General features: G+C 48.1%; 1 pseudogene; it reads right to left on the bottom strand.

Annotated features, from left to right (window-relative positions):
* Positions 1-1676: 1676 nt before the first annotated feature.
* Positions 1677-2665, bottom strand: LOC110142529 (large ribosomal subunit protein uL18 pseudogene; annotated as a pseudogene).
* Between the last annotated feature and the right edge of the window lie 20242 nt (positions 2666-22907).

The following is a 22907-nucleotide window of genomic DNA, read 5'->3' as shown; positions in this document are numbered from 1 at the left end:
ATTAAATAAAATTATTACTTTTAAAAAATGAAAAGAAAATTGCCCCCAAACATGAGTCATTAGGAAGAACTCCAGTAGATAATGAAGGTCTTTACAGCTTACCTGGAGCATCAGTGGACCAGAATTCTGCCCCACTGGATGAGTTTTGTCAGGAATGTGAGTGATTTCCCTGTATAATCCAACCAGGAAGGAACCCAAGCACCGTCTCAGACCATTTCACGCACATATATAACCTCCATGAGCAAGTAACCCATCGATGGGCAACATTCCCCCCTCCTTTTATCCCTTGGGCCTACACCATGCCGGGCACAGTAGGATCTATCTGGGCAAAGCCTGAATTGAATCATAATCTAAGGATAAAGTGGGGAGCTCCAGAGAGACCTGGAATTTATTCTTCAAGGAATTTACTCTTCTCCTTTAAAAATTCTTTTTAATTAGATGTGAGATATAAAAAGATCAATCTGCTGCTTTATTTTATTACTCTTCTATTATATTAAATTGTAACCCTTGGTGGCTTAGAATTATAATGAGTGAGTCTATAAAGCTAGAGATCAGACATGTTAAAATTGCCTATATTTTTCAAAAGTAGGTCCTTAAAGTCCTCCTACAGAAAGACCAGGTGCCCTAATACGTAAGGAAAGAGGACATAGTGTTTTATGGTGTACTTGCCTACCTAATATCCATCATCCCCTTCTTCTACTAATAAATCCTTAATTTTTTACCATGTGGCAATGTATGTAATTATTAACACATTTACAAGCTTCTCTTGCTACTGAATATGGTCATGTGATTAAGTTCTGGCCAATGAGATATAAGTAGAAGTTGCCAAGTAGAATTTATGAAAAGGGGGATAGACAGTTGGCATTTGCTTTTTTCATATTCTTCCTCCACCTGCTCCTTGCTTCTTGCCTGGAATGCTGATGTAACAGCTAGGGCTCCAGCAACTCTCTTGGCTCATGAGGTGACAGTAAGACTGAAAGTCACATGCAGAGAATGGCAGAAGAGAAAGGTAGGAAGAATCCAGATTCTAGCTGACACTGTAGACCTTTGACACCTGGAATTTCTTATATGAAAGAGAAATAAAGCTCTATTTTAAGTCTTTATTTATGGCTTCCATTATTTACACAGTTCTTATCTGTGACATCTATTATAAAGAATCACTTAAGTATCCAACATTTTATTTTATCCATTTTGGAAGGAAATTCCTCTAGGATACATTGTACATCCTCTTCCTTTTCAAAATCAAGCATGTAGTGTATGTAGTGAACAAAGTTGGGAGATAAAATACAGAACACCCAATCAACTTGAATTTCAGATAAGCAAGAAATAGATTTTGAGTAAAAGCATGCCTCAAATATTACATGGGACATACTTATACTAAAAAATATTTAGCTGTTCATCTGAAATTCAAATTTAATTGAGAGTTCTGTATTTTTATTTGCTGACTCTGCCAGTCCTAACTGAGCAGGCTCTTTTCTTGCTGTCACCTAACCTATGATGAGGTGTATGGTGATGCATTGGGGACCTACTGAGGTGTGGAGGGCTCTTAGGCATTGTGGAAAGAGACCCAGATTGCCACACTTTTTATTCCTTTTTAAAATATTTTTATTTAGTTAGTTATTTGGCTGCACCAAGTCTTCATTGTGGCATGAAGAATCTTTTTGTTTTTTGTTCTGTTGGGTTTTTTTTTTTTTTGCTTGTTCAATAAGTTTATTATTGTCTTATCTGAAAAATCTTGATAGAAAATTGTGGTTTGGTTTAACTCTTGGCAGCTCGTTCCTGAGCTCTGAGGAAGCTTGGCTTCTTCTGAGCTACCCGATCCTTCTTCTGGACGAGTGACATTTTGAGACGGTTCCACCTCTTCTTTTTAACTTCTTTCTTAGGCTTCTTCTCATACACTGGATTCTCTCATATTGCAGCATGAGCTTTCTTATACATCTCCTCCATCATGTCTGGAGTTGGGTTGTTCCTTATGCACTGAGAGAATTGTTTCCTGTAAGCATCTTCATCTTCTTCAATCAGGTAACACATGTAATCTGCAACGTTCTGTCCCATGATGTGCTTTTGGTGCACCTCAGCACTGAATTCTTTGCTTTCTGAATCACAACCAGGGAACCGTTTGGTACTGTGAGGGATAGACAAGCCTCCATCGACAACTCCCTTTAGGGCCCCAGAAACTTTATTCCCAGTAGTAGTTCTGGCAAGTCCTGCATCCAAGCAACAGGTGAAGGCACCAGGTTGACCATCAATACTTTCCACACTGTATTCATCTCCAGTCACTTTGACCTGGCCTTCATAAATTTTATCCATACCAAACCTATTAAGAAGCCTGCAGACCAGCAGCAGGCCAGTACAATATGCTGCAGCATAATTTGTCAGGCCAACCTTCACACCATATTTTGGGAGTTCGTGAGCATAAGCTGCACCAACTATCATATCTCCTTCTATACGGGCATAAGCAATCTGACAAATTATATCTCTGTTCGTTACACAAACAATCATTCTGTATTTAGGTGTGTTGTACTTATTTTTATCTTGGATTACCAATCATTTCCGAGCATAGTAGTCAGTTTTGCCCTCTCGCCTTCTTCTGAATTTCACTTGGTATCTCTTGAAGTAGGCCTTGTTCTTCACAACTTTAACAAACCCCATCCTGCGGAACAGAATCCCGATTCTGCGGCTTGCCACAGAACTGCAGAACCAGCATGGCTCCGGGGGGAGAAAAAAGGTCTGTTGGGTTTTTTTCAGCTGTGGCATTTGAACTCTTAGTTGAGGCGTGTGATGTCTAGTTCCCTGACCACTCAGCTAGGTTTATGCCAATGTATGGGATTGAACCCTGGGTCCCCTGCTTTGGGAGCAGAGTCTTAACCACTGAACCACCATGGAAGTCCCATGCTTTTTATTCTCATTCTGCTCTTTCTAATGTTCCCGTTTCTTATCGATCGCCCTGTCTTCTGCTCTCTGAGTGAGTCTGCCTGTCTCAGCCCCTCACCCCGTGGATGATGTGCTCTGGAAATCTGTGGGCAAGCACAGCACTTGGAACATGGAGCTGGAAGTCTGGGTCCCACTCCAGGTCCCCCCACTTTCAGTTCTATGACCTGGGGCAGCTCATTTGACCTGTGTGAGCTTGGTTTCTGCCTGTAATATGGGCGGTAGCCAGAGCCACCTCCTGCGTTACGTGAGGCTTAAGCGTGGGCAGTGTGGGGCAGCACCCAGCCCTGAGTAAGCACTCCGCAAATGGAGTAATTTCTGTGTGGCAGGCTGAGCAACCGGATAACCAAGCCTGAGAAACAGGATCTGAGGAGAGACTGCCTATGAGTAAAACATGAGCAACAGGGATGCTAAGGTCACCTAGAGGAGGGGTGGGAGGGAGACTGGGGGCCGAAGGTCAAAGTCAGAGGAGAGTGGGCGAGCTCGCGCAGGGCGGCCGATGTCGGGGGCCAGGCCGGGGATGGGGGTGCGAGTGTGCCTGTGTGCTGTTAGGTGTCCCCCCACCCCAGATTTGTGTGCTGATATCCCAGCCCACAGAACCTCAGGGTCTGACTGTACTTAGAGACGGGGTCTTTAAAGAGGCAATTACATTAAGGTGAAGTCTTTAGGGGTCCCTGACCCGATCTGACCGGTGTCCTTAAAAGATTAGAACAAAGGCACAGGGGACCTCCCTGGTGGTCCAGTGGTTAAACCTTCACCTTCCAGTGCCGGGGGTATGGGTTTGATCCCTGGATGGGGAGCTAACATCCCACGTACCTCTCAGCCAAAAAACCAGAAATAAACAGCAGAAGCAGTATTGTAACAAATTCAATAAAGACTTTAAAAGTTGTCCAAGTCAAAAAAAAAAAGCACAGACACACACAGAGGGAAGACCAAGTGAGGACCCAGCAAACCAAGGAGACAGGCCTCGGGAGAAATCAACCCTGCCGACACCTGGAACTTGGACTTCCAGCCTCCAGAACTGAGGGAATATAATGCTGCTGTGCAAGCCACTCAGTCTGTGGTATTCTGTCGAGGTGGCCTTGGCAGATTCAGACAGGCGTGGAAACAGAAGTCTGTAGGAACACAGCAGCAAGCTCCTGGAGCAGTCATGCTGCCCTTGATTCAATGCATGTTCTTGTTGATGTTGACGTCGGTGGTGGTATTGACCCAGGAATTCTTCCTGCACAGAGAATCAGGGATGAATGCTGTCATTCTCCTGAGAGAATAGATGAACCAGAGAATCACAGACGGTGACAGACGCCAGGCTGAGGGGACTGACTGGGAGAAAGCATGGAACTGAGAGCCGCTCCAGGGAGCCCATCAGAAGAGGCTGCTCAAAGAGGGGAGCTGGGCTGACACTTGAAGAAGAAAGCCATCTAGGGGGATTTCCAGAAAGACCACAACGAGGCCCGGGGCTGCTGGCATGGAGCAGGAGAGAGAGGTAGGCCTAGAGGAGGTAGGAGGCTGGAGGCAAGGGTCAAGGCTAGACATCACAACTTCCTGGGCCTTGGTAGGTTTGCAATTTACTCTGAGGTAAGAAGGCAGATCCAAGGAGATGTACGATCACAGAGTGATGGCCAGCTCTGCCAGCCCTTCCTCCTGGCCTGCGTCTCCAGGAAGGACAGCCATAACTTCCATGGGCCGTGATGTGCAGAGCCATCCTATGGGCTTGGGGAAAACCAGGTTTCACTGATGGGGGACAATTAGAAGTCCCCAGGTGCCAACAAAGGTCCATATAGTCAAAGTTATAGTTTTTCCAGTGATTGTGTACAGATGTTGAGTGTTGGACCATAAAGAAGGCTGAGTGCCGAAGAATTGATGCTTTCAAACTGTGATGCTGGAGAAGACTCTTGAGAGTCCCTTGGACAACAAGGATATCAAACCAGTCAATCCTAAAGGAAATCAATCCTGAATATTCATTGGAAGGACTGATGCTGAAGCTGAAGCTCCAATACTTTGGCCACTTGATGCAAAGAGCTGACTCATTGGAAAAGACCCTGCTGCTGGGAAAAACTAAGAAAAGGAGGAGAAGGGGGCAGCAGAAGATGAGATGGTTGGACGGTATCACCAACTCAATGAACATGAGTTTGAATAAGCACCGGGAGATAGTGAAGAACAGGGAAGCCTGGCATGCGGTAGTCGATTGGGTTGCAAAGAGTCAACTTAGCAACTGAACAACAATGTGGTGGTGATTATAGGTTTGCCTGAAATTGAAGAATTCCACTGGGTGCAAATAGAAAAGAAAGGGGGTATGTTTGCTTGTCCATTCATTCATTTACAAAAATACAGGGAGTCTCTCTGGCCTCCCAGGCTCTGTCCTAGAGCTGAGGACACAGTCATGAGCCAAACAGCCAACCTCTCTGCTTTGGGGGAGGTGGCCTCCCGGCATGGAAAGACAGATACTAACAAACAAGTGGACAATGTCAAGTGCTGATATACCTGCTCAGAAGGCAGGGAATAGAGTGAGGAGGTGGTGCTGGTGTGATGTTTTGAAGAAGAGAGTGACTCTGATAAGTGGACATTCGGGCATAGGCCAAAAGAGACAGGTCCCATGGACACAGTGAAAGATGTTCATGACTGAGGTGGGCATTTCAAGGATCCCAAGTAGGCGTCCTTGCGCTGGAAATATGTGTCATCAGGCAGCCGGGGCCTGAAGATGCCCCTATCATTGCTTGGCAGTTAACACAGACATCTTGGGGAAGACTCTCAGCTCAAGCTGTGAACCTCTGATGTCTCAGCAAAGATACATCAATAATCTATGGAGCACAAGCTCACCTTCAGCCCAGTGCTGACAAAATGTGTGTCTCTCCACCACTCTGCACATAGTAGGTGCTCAATCAACACTTTTTTTTTTTCCCAGCCATGTGGGATCTTAGTTCCCCAACCAGGAATGGAACTCCCTGCAGTGGGAGCATGGAGTCTTAAGCACTGCACCACCAAGGAAGTCCCTCAACCAAGAGTTTTTAAAGGAACAACTGAGAAAACCCACAAAGTACATAAGTAAGCTGGCAGATCTGATATTTGAGCGTTATGGTTTTGTTTAAATAGACTCAGAGGCAGGTCAAGAGGGTAGGAGACTGCTGTTCCCCAGCTGACCGTGAAGAAGCAGGAGGAAGGAACAGCATGACCATGTAGGGTGGAAGTGTTCTTCCTAATCGTAAAATGCACTTGACTCTGCCATCCCTGTGCCCTCACGTGGCATTGCTCAGAGCAGAACAAGCTGCGCTTAGCGCAGCTATCAAACCTGTAGGAAATTCAAGGCAGGCAAAGACTTTGTCTTCTGCTGAAGACGAAAGCCACCCTCTTGGACCCCTCCCTGGTGATGGTGGTTTTGTGTTGATAGAGAAAAGGCCAAGCACATGGAAGTCATCACAAAAGTTTTACTCATCCGGAAAGAAAAGCCACTGTGATGCACTCTACAACGTTCTCTAGTTCCACCCAGATGCTCTGCTATGTGAAGGTCAAGGGACTTTCTATGATGTAAGAGGCAGAGAATCTCCTGAGTCAGATGGCCATCTAGAGTTTATCTCCAGGCAGCCCTGGGCCTTCAAGGGTTCTGCCTTCTCCTTAAAAGGGAAAGATCTGGGACCCCCCAGGTGGTCCAGTTGTTAAGACTCTGTGCTTCCACTGCAGCGGGCATGGGTTTGATCCATAGTTGGGGAGCTGTCTCAGTGCAGACAAAATAAATAAATTATATACAAATAAAATCGTATTTATAAAAAAAGAAGGGAAAGATATGATCTAGACTAATATTTTAGAACCTAATGCAATCGCTTCTCGGTCTTTTGGCTAAGATCAAGTGTAGTATTTCAGAACCTAATGTATTTAGTAGTATTTGGAACCTAGACTTCTATTACTGCTACTGAACACACAAAAGACAGTGGGACTGTTGCATATTAACCCCATGTAAGGCAGCCAGTGAAGAAACTGGAACCGTATCTGCTTTCTACCCCTGTGCATGCAAACTGCTCCATGCCAGTGTAGGAAACCCAAAGAGGAACTAGACAGCCCCAGTTATTTCAAGGTCTAAGTCATAGCCAAAGCTATGAGGACTTAAGTAAGGGCTGAGAAGAAATCTAACGGGGGTTAAAACTCTAGAAGAAAGGGAAAGGCTCACCAAATTCACCAAAAACAGCCTGAGAAAGAAGACCCAACGCAAGGTCCCACAGTGTTGGCAGCTCCCAAAGACCACTATTCTTACCAAGTTTCTTCTTTCTTATTGATTTGAAAGTGGATGTTTGTTTCGTGTTAATTACTGACCTGACGGCTGTTTTGTTCATCAGGAGTGACAATTTTAGATGTGCATTCCATTCTTAGGATGACCCCTTGGGCTTATCCAGACAGTTAATGTTCCCGAGTCCCTCCGGTGTGTCTAAAGGCTGCAGAGGTGTCCCTGGTTGTTGTTGCTCAGTTGTGTTTGCCTCTTTGCCACCCCATGGACGGCAGCACACCAGGTTTCCCTGTCCTTCACCATCTCCCGGAGTTTGCTCAAACTCATGTTCATTGAGTTGGTGATGCCGTCCAACCGGTCTCATCCTCTGTCACCCCCTTCTCCTGCCCTCAATCTTTCCCAGAATTAAGGTCTTTTCCAATGAGTCAGCTCTCCACATCAGGTGGCCAGAGTATTGGAGCTTCAGCTTCAGCATCAGTCCTTCCAATGAATATTCAGTTGATTTCCTTTAGGATTGACTGGTTTGATCTCCTTGTTGTCCAAGGGATTCTCAAGAGTCTTCAACACCACAGTTTGAAAGCTTCATTTCTTTGGTGCTTCTCAGCCTTCTTCACAGTCCAACTCTCACATCTATACATGACTTTTGGAAAAACACACAGCTTTGACTATAGGGATGTAGGGATGAAAAAAGACATTGCCCGGAAGATGGAGCAGCACAGAGCACACATCCAAACATGCTCAGAAAATATCTGTAAAAGAAACCAACTGGAGATGTGGACTAGACAGAAAATCAATGATGTCGAGCTGAGAGAGAGAAGAGTATGTGCAACCCCAGCACAAGGGAGCAGAAGTGTGATTAAGAGCAAGGGTCCTGAGCCAGATGGTCTCCATCCTGCTGCTCAGTAGCTTGTGTGACCTGAACCTCCTTGTGCCTTAGTCTGCCTCACTGTGAAACGGGGTGATCGACCCCTGGGTTCGGAAGATGCCCTGGAGAAGCGAATGGCAACCCACTCCAGTATTCTTGCCTGGAGAGTCCCATGCACAGAGGAGCCTGGAGGACTATGGTTGCAGGGTTGCAAAGAGTCAGACACAACTAAGTGACTTAGCACAGCACACAAAATGGGGTGATAATGACATTACCTGCTGCAGAGGGTTGTTGAAAGAATTAACCAAATTGACACTTAGAAGCCAAACATTCTGTACACATAGCTTTTAGCTTCCTTTTTCAAAAATTTAATTAAAAAATTTTTTGATGCAGACCATTTTTAAAGTCTTTATTGAACTTGTTACAGTATTGTTTCTGTTTTGGTTTTTTGCTGAAAGTCATATGGGATCTTAGCTCCCTCACCAGGGATTGAACCCACACCTCTTGCATTGGAAGGCAGATTCGTAACCCCTGGACTGTCAGGGAAGTCCCTAAATTTAATTTTTATTTATATTGCAGCATACTTGATTTAAAATACTGTGGTCAGTTTCAGGTGTATAGCACAGTGATTCAGTTATATATATATATACATCTATCCAATCTTTTTCATATTCTTTTCCCATATAGGTTATAACAGCATACTGAATATAGTTCCCTGTGCTATACAATAGGTCCTTGGTTAGTTATCTACTTTATAAATAATAGTGTGCATATGTTAATCTCAGATTCCTAATTTATCCATCCTTCCCTTGCTCTTTGGTAACCATAAATTTGTTTTCAGAGTCTGTTTTGTAAATAAGTTCATTTGTATCCTATTTTTCAGATTTCACACACAAGAGATATCAAATGATATTTGTTTTTCTCTAACTTACTTGACTTAGTAGGATAGTCTCTAGGTCCATCCATGTTGCTGCAAATGGTATGATTAACTTCTCATAACTTCTTATTGATGATTATAACCAAAAGGCTCTGTGTTATGGCACCTCCAGCAATTGAGGTGGGATCAGCGCTGTGATATTCCATTGCTGTTGGGTCTCACATGAAAACTTTCAGTGGACAGTGCAGAGCGGGGGAGCATGGCCCTTCCCCCCTGAAAGATGTAGAACCTCTGAAGTTGACCTTACAGGGGAAAAGTGTCTTTGAAGATGTAATTAAGGATCTCAAGACAAAATAATGCTGGATTAGAATGGGGCCTAATTCCAATAACAAGTGTTCCTATAAGAGAAGAGACAAACAAGAAGGGAAGAAGTTATATAGAGGAGATGCCACTCAAAGACAGAGGCAGGGGTTGGTGTGATGCATCTACAAGGAAAAGACCCTGATGCTGGGAAAGATTGAAGGCAGGAGAAGGGGATGACAGAGGATGAGATGGTTGGATGGCATCACCAACTGGATGGACATTAGTTTGAGGGAGCTCTAGGAGTTGGTGATGGACAGGGAAGCCCGGCGTGCTGCAGTCCATGGGGTTGCAAAGAGCCGGACACAACTGTGCGACTGAACTGAACTGATCTACAAGGAAGGGCCAGCATCGCCAGTAACTGGCAAAAGCCAGGAGAGATGCATGGAATGAATTCTCTAGAGGGAACTGCCCTGCTGACATCTTGATTTCAGACTTCTGGCCTCCAGAACTATGACACTATCAGTGTCTGTTGTTTTAAGCCACCAAATGTGTGGCACTTTGTTTCAGTAGCCCTAGAACAACACAGATGGCCCTGTAGGTCTCAAAATCAGAAAAGACTGAAAAAACCCTTGCTTTGGCTCCTAGGCTTTATGTATGGTCTTGCCTCTGAAAGCGAGAAAATGACTTGGTAATTTTCCCACTTCCAAAGAGTTGAAACTCCTTGGCCCAAGTCTGCATACCATCTAGAGAGTGGAGACTGACCACAGAACAGAGAGTTGATCCTCAAGGTCATGCGAGGAAGGGGCAGAGGAACACGGCTTGCCTACAGGGCAGGGGAAATGGCAAATAGGGTGAGAAACTCACAGGACAAAGGATCTGAAGGCCCCAATTCTAACCTTAGCTCTGCCTTTCATTGGTCAGGTGACCTTGGGAGAGGTCCTACCATTTCCTGGGTCTCAGGATTACCCATCTGTGAAATGGGGGCATGGGGCTGCCTGCTCTCTGGGGTCCCTTCCACTGGGACCCTCCATGAGTCTGTGGCCAACACCTGCCACAACCAGGGGTGCACCGTGGAGGGGGCCCCTAGCCTGACGGTGGCAGGTCCTTGGCTCTGTCTGCCGGCATGGCCCATGCTGCACAGCCCCACGTGTCTCTGCCAAATCCCGAGAGCCAGGAGGGTGGGTGAGGGCGGCCGGTGGATGCGGTGCCCACGTCGTTGCTGGTGCACTGCAGCAGTGGGGCCCTGTGTGTCCCCAGGCAGAATGCTGGCTGCAAGCCTTCCCCCTGGTCTCTTTAGAAACCAGTCACACACCAGGCTTTACTTTGGTAACGAAATGTACGTGAAATTGATGCAGTCAGTCCTTCTGACCAATTTATTTAGGAATCTCTGTTCCCCTCCCCTCCCCCACCCTTTCTCCTTAATTGACCTTTCTCAGACTCTGAGTTTGCATTAAATGCGAAATCTGGGAATCCCTTTTTCACCCCCCATCCTGCTTTCCTTCTCAGTTTACTTTTCTGCTTTATCTCTTGCGGACTGTGTTAGGATGTGCTGTTTTAATCATATCTGCATTTAAAGGGCTTCTCACTCCTGGAATTTTCCCAATTAAATCCCCATCTCCATTTTAAATGATATTAACTTGCACGGAGGTAGGAGCAAAAACTTCAAGAATCCCAGACGTGGCAGGACAAAATTTACACTTTTGTGGCCATCTTTTACATTTTATGTGCCTGCTAATTTTTAAAAATGGGATTTTCTTGAAGGAAAGCAAAAATAGAGGTTTCCCAAACTGTTGCAAATTTGCCAGCAGACAGAGAGGAATTTTCCTATATTTTTTACCCTAGGTCTACCTCTGTCCCTTTTTTGGGTAAAGTGACGGTGTAGACTTTTGCCTGAGGCAAAGCGGACTTGTCACTCACTGCCTCTGCTCCTTCCTGGGCATCAGGCTGCAATTTCTCAAACTTCTGAACAACTCATACCTTCTCCAAAATGTAGTCCCAAGAAGGAAAGAATTAAGGATTCCGCAGTCCCTGTCTTTTTTTTTTTTGCCAGAAAAGCATTCTTAGGTGAACAAACGCAGAAGGTGGAGCAAAAGCCTTGGACCTTGAGATGAGGATGCTTTTCGGAGATGTGACTCTGTAGAAGCAGGCATCTTGCAGTGTCAGGGGTTTAAATTAAAGCCGGGTGGGGGAGGGAAAAGGGGAGAGACCATCCCCGCGCCTGCAGCGTTGACTCCTGGCATCATTTCGGTGCAGGGACCCAGCTGACACTTCTTATTTTGGGTCCTGCCTCCCCAGCAGCAGTCTCCAACTTGCCGGCATCCTGGCAGGACAGCAGCCGGCAGCCGCTGAGCAGAGGAAAGAGAGGTAACTTTCTGGGAGGGGTGTGTGGGTTTCTGGATGCTAGATCAGCTCATTTCAACCCGCTCCCTAGATCGCCAGGCAGAACAATCCCCTTTTCTCGGGGTTTTTAAAAAAAAAACAAAACTTTCTTTTGTAAAAAGCTGAAACCTTCTCCCTGCACTTTGAGGAAACTCTGGCTCCATGAAGTTCATCCAGGTCTTTCGCCGCATGGCTTTCTGTGTAAGGAAAGCTGAGTCAGTCGCTCACAGGAGTAGATTTTTCCAAAATAATTGTTAAATGAGGTTCGAATTCTTTTTTTTTAATCAGATTTCTTTCTTATGTCGGTTTCATGTTTGCACCTTGCGTTTTAATTCAGCTACAATAAATATAAGTTTGTGGGGAAAATTTTGGTGGGGGTTTGGTGATTAAAAAAAAAAATTACTCCATTGCAGTCTGCTGCAGTCCCAGCAACCTGGTTTAACTGCAGAGGCTCTCACGGTGCAGTCTGCCTCTCCTTTTTACCCTTGCTAGAGTCTGAGTCTCTGAGTCCCACCCGCCTGCCTTCTCCAAGCCTCCCATCCCTGTCTCCTGGCCCACCCACCCTCCGCAAAGGACCCCGGTAAGTGAGTGGATGTCTGTGACGCTTGGGGTTTGAAGGAGAATTTGGACACTGCAGCTTTAAGAATGCCGTACTGCGAAATCTTTCTCCTTCAAGTGACTGCAGAACCTCAGCGGCAGGAGGAGGCAGCAGAAGGAAGAGGAGAGGGACTCCTACTCTTGGGTCAGCCCGTTGGGTAACTCAGCCTGGGGAGTGCTCAGCCCTGGGAAAAATCCAAAGTGCGTTCAGGATCTGACTCTGGGTTGGTCCACACGCTTGGGCACACAGGGAGACCCCACAGACTCACTGATGAGTTTCAGCTCAGTCCTTGCCTCCGTGCGTGCCTGCGTGCGTGTGTGTGTTTGTGTTGGGTTAACTGGCTCTTTAAACCGTGTGGAGAATTCTGGTCTGATCTCTATTGTGATCTTTGCAGCCTGGCTGGAACCCTGGGAACACAGAGGCAGCTTTCGCTGCCTTGTTCGTTGTGGGTGGAGGTTTTCTTCTTGTGGGTTTGTTGAGATGAGCTTTGGTGGGAAACTCAAATGGCGATTTGCGACCGCAGGGCCGAGGTTGCAGCATTTAATAAAGGATGTGTTACTAGTAGGTGTTAAATGGTGATGCACAGGGTGCCAGGCAGTTGTGGGGTGTCCTAGGAACCTCATCTAGATGAGGAGGGGGACTGCACAAGAGCAGCTGAAAGCACTCTTGGGGCAGCAGCTCTTTCTGGGGAGATACACAAGGAGCCCAAGGCGTCTGAGCTCTGTCTCCGGGACCAGACTCCTCCCTGTCTGGCTGAAGGGCCACCCCAAAGGCAGTTGCTGCCTCAGTAGGTGCCGGTTGGAGGAGTGCCAAAGCTGGCACTGCTGGCGTGGCATTCCGGGACATGCAGTGCCTGGATCCAGGTCTGCACTGGGGGTGATGTCACGCAGGGCCAACGGTGACATGTGCCCAGGTGGTCCTGGGTACTAGACAGGCTGAGCTCCTATGTGGTTCTTCTCAAGGCAAAAAGGTATCTTTTTACAAACAAACAAAAATAACTTTAGGTCTTGCAATAAATCTGCTCTAAGGAGGCACAGGAAACCTCTCAGATATAAAGTATCCAGGCAAGTCCCTGAAGCAGCAGTAGGCTAAGGCTGGCCATGTGCCATGACCTCCTTGGGTTGCTGAACGTCAGACTTGGGGGCTCATCTTTAGAAAACCCTGCCTGCACTGTGGCTGTAGCTCCTCAGAATGTGAGAGGTGGTCCCATCAAACCCTCCACAGGCCTTTGGAGAAATTTGGGCTCATAGACAAATATTTTGTAGGGTCTTAGACTATATAATTGCCTAGGCTGAAAAAGCCCTCTACGGGTGAAAACAGCTCCCCCTCCCAAATTAGGGGCATCTTGATACTTCTTCACTTTCAATATCCCCCTCTGTCTTGCTCCACCCATTTTTATACATTCCCTGTATATTTAACACCATCTTTGACCTCTGCTCATAAATCTGTTGTGTGGGCTTGCAGAACCCTCTGAGATATACAGCTACTTAATTTTTCCAGACTAACATCCTTGGATATGAAAGACTACGAGCCTGGGGGCACCCAGATGAGTCACAGGGGTCCCACACACTAGGGTTTTTGATGATCAGCATCATGTGGGGCTGACCCTGGAGCCTCATTGGTGCCTCAGGCAGAACTTGCGCCCCCACATCCCCAGCCCAGAAAGCTGCTAGGATGTGCTGTTTGAACAAACCTTGATGAATTTTTCCCTTATCAGTGGCATAGAGGTGTCAGTGGCCTTCCCACCCTAGGGAGCAAGAAACTAGAGTTGGCATGCCCCAGGCAAACTCCTCTTCAACTCAGCACCTCCCTCCCCTGCCTGGATTAAAAAACAAGCATCCTTTACATCTGGAATTAATTCCTTTATATCTGGAATTAGCCAAGAAGAAGGCCACTCCTCCCTGGCTACAGAGAAAATGCCACTGTTGATTTCAGAACCCCACCCATGTCCACTGGTCTTTGGTTCCCATAGGGGAGGTCAGGTGAGGCAGGAACTTCACAAATGTGCCCCAAGGGGAGCAGATGACCCCAGAGCCACACACATAACTGGGGCCTGTGAAACAAATGACATGTGCTGCCAATACAAGATGAAATGAGGGGTTTCTACAAGCTTCTTATGGTGAGAGCTCGCCTTCCCTCGGGCAGGTGCAGTCAGGGCCGAAACGACTGAACCAAGGCAGTTGGGGAAGAAGTAGGCAAAGTGACACTGAGAGCATCTGGGATGGACAGGTGTGGAGGGTCTTAGCCCTGGCAGGCCCCTGGAGGCCCTCGTCTCTCAGGAAGTAGGATGGGGAAGCCAGCTGCTGAGGAGCTGGTATGGCGAAAGCTGGCCTCACACTGGACAGCCAGGGACCAGTTTCCGCAGGGAGAAAATCAGTGCTGTTGGTAAGGACCACCACCCTGCCTCCATCTCCCCCACTATCAGACCCACTAGCCCAGTGGCTGCAGGAGGGTGGGAACAGGAAGCAACTCTCCCCCTCCCTGCCATTGGACCAGTTCCAGGAGGTGACACGGGACTGGGCTAATCTTTAAAAAGAATTCTCTCTTTCCACCTCCCAGAGCACTTACAACAGGCGCATCCCGGCCCTGTAATTTTTGCAGGGAAACAGTAAGGCTAGAGCTGGTCCCTAAGTTAGGTGTGTGTGAGGAGGGGTGTGGGGGTGGGGGGAAGTGGGGAGGATGCCTGGAGGGGCCGGGAGGGTGGTGGGCGTCTCGGTCCCAGGCTCCCCGGCGGCTCGCGATGCACCAGTGCTGACTCAGGGCTTCCCTCGTCCTCTCCCTCTCCCCCCGCCATCACCTGCCCCGGCCTTGGCCCGCGGAGCCCGCGTTGCTGGTTCTCCGGGTCTCCTTGCGCAGGGGCGGTGGGGACCCAAGCCGCTGCAGGCCCTCCCCCGCCCTCCCCGCCGCCCGGGGCCAAGTCAGCAGTGCTGGCCGCCGCCGGGGCTGCAGCAGCGGGCGGCGCAGAGGCCCTGCACCACTGCTCCGGGCTGGCGGGCGGCGCGCCTCTGCCGCGCTCTCGTCCCGACGGCCACCTCCCGGCGGCTGCGCGCAGCCAGCGCCGAGACAGCACCCGGCCTCTGATTGGTGCAGTGAGTGAGTCTCGGGCTTTATTTATACAACCTTTTCTGCACGACTCGACTTCCTCGGAGTTGAGGGCTGGAGCCGGAGGCAGCCTTCCTTCCCGGCTGGGAAGGATGACAAGCCGAGCTCTGGTACAAGCGACTAACTTCGTGCATCCTTGGATGGATCATTTTCATCTGCTTCTGTACGGAGCAGCCACCAAGTGTGGGGTGCGATTTGCAGAAACCTCCATAGAAAATCAAGACTGTGTGGCACCTCAGTAGGGCTGGGAGGGTGAAGGCTTTCAGACGAGCCCAGGGATGCTGTGTCTGGGCCCTGGCTTTGGACCTCCTGCTCTGAATCGTGGACACCGGTCAGGAAAGCGAGACTGCCTTTCCAGCTGGGGGTAAGAAGGGATTCTCAACTCTGGCATCCTCTTGGGTGATGGCAGAGGAACCTTCTTGGACCATATCCTTGAATGCTCCACTCAGGGTGTCTGGGAAAGCCCATGGAGACGGATTGAGGCACAAAGGTGATGGGAGAAAGGTTTTTTAGTCCCAGTGTCATGGAGTTAGTTGAAGAAGGTTAAAGTTGGATGAGGAGGGAGTCCAGCTCCCCTGCAGAGGGAAGCTGAGCCAGCAGGTATGGGTGGTGTCTGGTCATTGTGGACCCTCCTGGGTGAAGTGAGGGTTGAGGAGGCAGGAGTCAGGGAACAGGGGACAGAAAAGTTCCCCAGGGGGTCTGGGCAGCACTTTCTGCCCAGAATAGAAGCCTTTGGTGCAGGTCTTCATTTATACCAGGGGAATGAAAATGCTGCCCGACTCATCCCCTGGGACCTGTCTCCCGGCAAGATGGGAAGTGATGTCAGGCTGCCTGCTCTTCTGGGGCTGAGACAGTTTGGAGACTGATGCCTCTCACTGTCCTGGGCCCTGGACTTCTGTGGGGAAAGCCTGGGTGCTGGGGGCCGCTTCCTCCCATGGCTAGCTTGAGCGTCTCCACCTTGGAGACTGCCCTTGAAGCCTGCATTGCGCTGGGAGGAGGAGGAGATGGCAGAGGAGGAGGAGGGGGAGATGGCAGGGGTCGAGGGGGAGATGGCAGGGGTCGAGGGGCCTGCAGACCCTGCTCCCTGCTGATGTCATCAGTCTGAGGGCCTGCACCAGCCGGAGGCTGCCCCAGAACTGACACCAGGAGCCTCTCTGCTCAGTCTGGGACAGGCGCAGTGCTGCGGCTGCCAGTATTCCTGCCAAGGACGCAGGGGCAGGTAGCTCTCCAAGGGACTGCCTGTACCCTCCAGGCAGAGCCAACCGGCTAGCTGAGTCCCTGGGCCTCCTCCAGGAACTGAGGTGTAAGGCAAAGGTGAGGGCCGTGAGAGCCAGTGGTGGGCCTGGATTTCAACCGGAAATGGGACACTGGTGGTGCCCACCTGGTTCCAAAGACAGGGAGGACAAAGAGGCAGGCGGTGGCGGCAGGGGGTTGGGGGGGGGGGGGGGGCTGGGGAGAGGACAGGAAGAGGCTCCAAGGTGTTGCTGGGACCCTGGGGTCCCAGGGCCAGATCTTGGCCCAAAGCGCCTTCTCCACTGACCACTTTTGCTTTTCCCCCAATGCAGAGTCAGCGGTTTCTCTGCTGTGCCCATTCTCAGCAGATCTGGTTAAGGATCAGAAGCTGCCTTTCCTCTGATGCATGCAAACTTTAGCCCCACACATGAAAGATACTTTGAAACCATCTGATGCCAACGCGAGCTCAGAGATGAGGACTGTGAGGCCAAGAGGTTAACTGACTTGCCCAAAGAAGACAGGAAGCACAAGGGCAGGTCTGTGAGTTCCTGGGATGTGTTTCAACCAGCACGTCGGACAAGGACAAAGTCATCAGCTCTGGACCCATCGAGCACCCTGACTCCAGTGAAACAGGACAAGGTAAGGAAATTGGGGACCTGAGGCGACACTGATCTAAGGTTCTAAAGACCATGGGCAAAACTTACTGGACATCAGGCAGTGCTGTTCTGGGAACTGAACGTTGCCTTTGAGAAGGTTTGCAGCACCTCTGGTTTACAGCTCTCACTGGGCAAAGTGTCCAGGGGAAAAAACATAGGACTTCTTTTCTAGTTGTCCCTCTTTGGAGCTCGGGAATTTGGGGCCACTGCCTGGTGGCTACCAGTTCAGTTATTAATTCTGTAGCACAGACTTCCTCCAGCAGAGGGCGGCCCAGGATGCAAGAAGAAAACCCAGCCTCTCACTGCAGTCCAGGCGGTTTGGGGAAATGGGGATGTAAGTTTTTATTTGGTCCCATGCATTCAGGCCGTAGAAGGAAATGGCAACCCATTCCAGCATTCTTGCCTAGAGAATCCTGTGGACAGAGGAGCATGGTGGGCTGCTGTCCATAGGGTCACACAGAGTCGGACATGACTGAAGCAACTTAGCATGCATGCATGCATTGGAGAAGGAAATGGCAACCCACTCCAGTATATCTGCCTGGAGAATCCGAGGGACAGAGGAGCCTGGTGGGCTGCCGTCTATGGGGTCGCACAGAGTTGGACACGACTGAGGCAACTTAGCAGCAGCATGCATGCATTCAGGCAGAAGAGTTTTTCAGGATTTTCTTTTGACCAATAAAACAGAAAGTTTACCGAGAAATTTCCCTGCCATTCAGGATGTGTGTCATCTCCTGGGTTCTCCCACATTTCATTTTGGCTTCTTAGAAAGGTCTTGGGGAATTCAATACAGAGAGGTGTGCTGTGGTTTTCTTTGTTCGGAGTTCTTAGAGTAGGCTTAATGAGTCATTTGTGCCTCTGTTATCTGAGGAAATCTCACAAAATTCACAGGGAGAGCTGGCCATCCTTGAACAGCGTGACAAAGGACAGGTGGCTGGACCACCAGCAACCCTGCACTGGGCATGCTGGTCCATTTGCAGGAGCTTCAGCCCACCCTGGGATTTCAGGTGGGTCCTTATGCCCACCTCTTGTTTGGGGGATGTTACAAAAGGACAGTAGCAAACCCAGACAGGAGTCCACATGAATCAGCCACTGGGTTTGGCCTCATTTTTTCCCCACCGATCTCTTCCCTGATGATCTATCTTTCTGTCCTTGTTTGGGGATTTCTATTCGGCATCTCAGCTCATCGTCTCACGCCAAGTGAGTTCCCTGTTTTCCCCAGTGGTCCCACTTGTTTAATGCTGATTTGCAGTTGTGAGGAAGACCAACCTGAATACCCTTGAGACTAAAATGTTTCTTGCTAATGACCTTCAGCTACTCAGAAGTGAATTACTGCGATTATCTAAAAGACAGCTCATTTTCTTGTGTCATGAGGTGACCTTCGTTCTTTATGGTAAAATATGATTTTTAGATAGCATGCTATCCTGCCCAGGGGTTCTGGAGTTCTTAATTCTCCAGTTTGGGGTGGGTGTAAGACTATGTCGTTAGCACACTGCATGGGCTTGTCAATGTAACTGCCATAAAGCAAGGGAGCTGCCAGACCCCTTGTTAGGTGCAGGTTAACTTGACAGAAGTGGAGAAATTTAACCAAGAAATGTGACTGGGGGCATCTCAAATAGGACCAGTAGACAACACATAACTTTTTGACTCTAGTGGTATAAAATTATTTCTCCCAAAGAATTCTTTGATAATTTGATTCAACCCAACAAGCATCCACTGACATGAAAATCTGAGCTGTGAGTAGGTACATACATAGAGGGTATGATCCTTGCCTTTGCTTATTTATTTCAAAATATTTACTTATTTGGTAGCATTGAGTCTTAGTTGTGGCACGCGGGATCTCTGTTGGTCTCGTGCAGGATCCTTCGTTGGGGTGCTTGGACTAGTTGTGTTTCGTGGGATCCAGGGCGCGAGGCCTTCAGTGGTTGCCATAGGAGGGCTTAGTTGCTTCGAGGCTTGTGGGATCTTAGTTCCTTGACCAGGGATTGAACCCGCACCCCTTGAATTGCAAGGCAAATTCTTAACCCCTGGACCACCAGGGAAGTCCCCTGATACTTGCCATTAAAAAATCAATAGAGGGACTTCCCTGGTGGTCCAGTGGTTAAGACCCCACACTTCCAATGCAGGGAGAAAGATCAGTCTCTGGTTGGGGAACTAAGATCCACATGCCGCTCAGCCAGTAAGTAGATAAGTAAATAAATGAAATGCTGGCTCTTTGGGAAATATTTTTTAAAAAGTCAATAGAATTTAGGGGGGAGGGATAAATTAGGAATTTGGGATTAACAGATACACACTCCTATATATATAAACCACAAGGACCTACTGTATAGCACAGGAAACTATATTCAATATCTTGTAATAACCTATAATGAAAAGTGAAAGTGAAAGTCATGTCCGACTCTTTGCGATCCCGTGGACTGCACAGTCCATGGAATTCTCCAGGCCAAAATACTGGAGTGGGTAGCCTTTTCCTTCTCTAGGGGATCTGCCTAGCCCAGGGATAGAACCCAGGTCTCCCGCATTGCAGGCGGATTCTTTACCAGCTGAGCCACCAGGGAAGCCCTATAATGGAAAAGAATCTGAAAAAGAATATATATGTGTATAACTGAATCACTTGGCTGAAATTTGGAAATCAAGTATACTTCAGTTAAAAAAATCAATAGTACTTCAGCGTATGACAACTGGGTGGCAGAGCACTGAGGGACAGGGTCACTTCTCAGTGACACTTAATGGTTCCAGGTCTACCTTTGGCTCCTTCTTCCTTGAGTCAAGCCTGGTCAAGAGTGGGCACTCGACATCCTACTGGTGTGCCAGGTCCCTTGAGTTTATAAGTGCACCTAGAACTTGACCTGTCCTGTCCTGGGGCTCAGATGCCTGCTGCAGTGCCCCGTCAGTACCTGTCACTTGTTTTCTTGGGGCAACTTGCTCCAGGGTCTGTCTGCTGGGGCTGAGACATCTGGCTTGGGCTCCATGTTCAAAAAAGATGTTTAGATTTTTTAAGTCATTTCTAGTATACAGTGCAATTCTCTTATATTTGAGTTGCGTGTATATTAAAAACATTTGGCTTTATTGCAATATTTTTTCATTTTATTGGAGTATAATTCATTTACAGGGCTTCCCTAGTAGCTCAGTTGGTAAAGAATCTGCCTGCAATGCAGGAGACCCCGGTTCAATTCCTGGGTCAGGAAGATCCACTGGAGAAGGGATAGGCTCCCCACTCCAGTTTTCTTAGGTTTCCCTTGCGGCTCAGCTGGTAAAGAATCTGCCTCAATGTGAGAGACCTGGGTTCGATCCCTGGGTTGGGAAGATCCCCTGGAGAAGGGAAAGGCTACCCACTCCAGTATTCTGGCCTGGAGAATTCCATGGACTGTATATTCCATGGGGTTGCAAAGAGTCGGACACAACTGAGCAACTTGCACTTTCACATAATTGATTTACAGTGTTGTGTTAGTTTTAGGTGTATAGCATAATGATTTAGTTATACACATTTGGGCTTCCCTGGTGGCTTAGATGGTGAAGAATCTGCCTACAATGAAGGAGACCCAGGTTCGATCCCTGAGTTGGAAAGATCCCCTGGAGAAGGGAATGACTACCACTCCAGTCTTCTTGCCTGGAGAAGCCCATAGACAGAGGAACCTGGTGGGCTACAATCCATGGGGTTGCAAAGCATCAGACATGACTGAGAGACTAACACTTTATCTTTCACTGTCATATATATATATATATTCAGGGCTTCTCAGGTGACACTAGTGATTAAAAACCCACCTGCCAATGCAGGAGATGTAGAGACGTGTGTTTGATCCCTTGATGTGGAAGATCCTTTGGAGGAAAGGCATGGCAACCCACTCCAGTACTCTTGCCTGGAAAGTTCCATGGACAGAGGAGTCTGGTGGGCTATAGTCCACAGGGTCATAAAGAGTCAGACGTGACTGAAGCGACTTAGCACACATGCACACACATACATATATTCATTCTTTTCACACATGTTATTATAGAATATCATTATCTATTTTACATATAGTAGTGTATATATGTCAACCCCAAGTTCCCAATTTATTCCCCCCTACCTTTCCCCTTTGGTGACAAAATTGTTTTTGAATCTGTGAGTCTGTTTTATAAGTTCATTCATATCATTTTTTATCAGATTCTTCATATGGGTGATATCATAGGACATTTGTCTTTCTCTGTATGACTTACTTCTAAGAGCATTAAATTTTAAATGTTTAAAATGCATTTTTCTAATCCTGTCTTGACATCTCTCCATCCTGTAAACTCCCAGGTTGCCTTAGATGCGGCATTGGCCTGGATGCCTCACGTCCTCTGACCGGCCCCGCTGCACGCAAAGCACTGCCCCTTTGTGATCTGAAGGTCACCTTGTCCTGCAGCCCCAGTGTTGTAAACAGTCTGTTCAAGTTCTCAGAGACACCAGGCTTCCGTCTGTGTGATAAATGTGCCTATTTGACAACAGGGAGTGGACCAGACATAAGTGGTTTTTAAAGAAAAGTACAAATTAGGTTTTTCTTCAAAACCGGAGGAGTAAGGTAGGGCTGATAAAAATGTGAAAATGGGTCCAGATTGTCTCTGATGCTCCCTCCCCTCTGGCCTTCACCCCATGGGTCTCCCAGGCTACCTTGGAAGCTCTGAGGGACTCCAGGTCAATAAGCCTCCGCTTAGCGCCTGTGCTCAGCCCGGCGGCCTGAGCACCACATTCAGTTGCATCTTCCCATCTCTGTCTTCACCCTGGAAGTCTGTACTAATAGATTCTGTTGGAGACACCAGTGCCCACCGGTCTCTGGAAGTTACACGTTCTCTCAGGCATCTCCTGAGGCCTGCAATGCCTTAACTCAAAGGAGAAGTCCCTCCCAGCAAAATCCGTCTTTGGAGAGAAGCCTGGTGAGGGAGACTGGAGCAGATCTGCTGGGCACCTGCAGGCCACTTCCCTGCACACCTGTGCTGGAATTGCATTGGTTTTCACAACTGCTTTGCTTCTTGGCTTCTCCAGCTCCCTGGAGGCCCAAAGCAGCTGCTCTCCCAAGGCGTTCCTACCAGGGAAGGAGACCCAGCTCCAGCAAAGATGTCCTGTGAGTGCCCTTTATCTCTTCCAGATGCTTGCTACACATGGTTTTCTTAAGGCTATGCTAAGCATTCTTTCTATATATAGAAAGATAGAGGTGATGTTAACCTGGCAAACTGAGGGGAAAGGGGCGATGGCTGCAAATACAGAACTTGGCAGCATTTGCCCAAAGGATTGAGGACGGGTGTTGGTGTGGCCCACCAGAGAAGGGGTTCCAGTAAGTACAGGGGCCTGAGGCATCATTCATAAGCATCATCCCCATGGTCCTATATTGGGATGTCTATATATTCTAGGATGTGGGAGGCTTTCTGGCTTTCTCGCTGACCTCAGTATTCCTTTGTGGGTAGACTTATTTTAGGTGAGTGGCCCATTCCACCAATTACTGTATCTCTTTAACATCTGTCCCATTTCCTGGGGGCCCTAACCTGTCCTTGGCATTTTTTTCTTTTTTTTTGGCCATGCTTCGCAGCATGTGGGATCTTAGTTCCCCAATCAGGGATCAAACCCACGCCCTTTAAATTGGAAGTACAGAATCTTAACCCCTGGACCTCCAGGGAAGCCCTATGTCCTTGGCATTTCTATAACATTCCCCACTCAATAACCTCAAAGCCCAGGCATGGAACTGTGTTCAACCAACCCTCCAAGGATGACACTCTTCTATAGGACAAGCCACTTTTCC

This window comes from Odocoileus virginianus, chromosome 11 (assembly GCF_023699985.2).
Source record: "Odocoileus virginianus isolate 20LAN1187 ecotype Illinois chromosome 11, Ovbor_1.2, whole genome shotgun sequence".
NCBI classification, from domain to species: domain Eukaryota; kingdom Metazoa; phylum Chordata; class Mammalia; order Artiodactyla; family Cervidae; genus Odocoileus; species Odocoileus virginianus.
The sequence above is the reverse complement of the archived record's forward strand: the minus strand, read 5'-3'. Positions and strand labels throughout refer to the sequence as shown.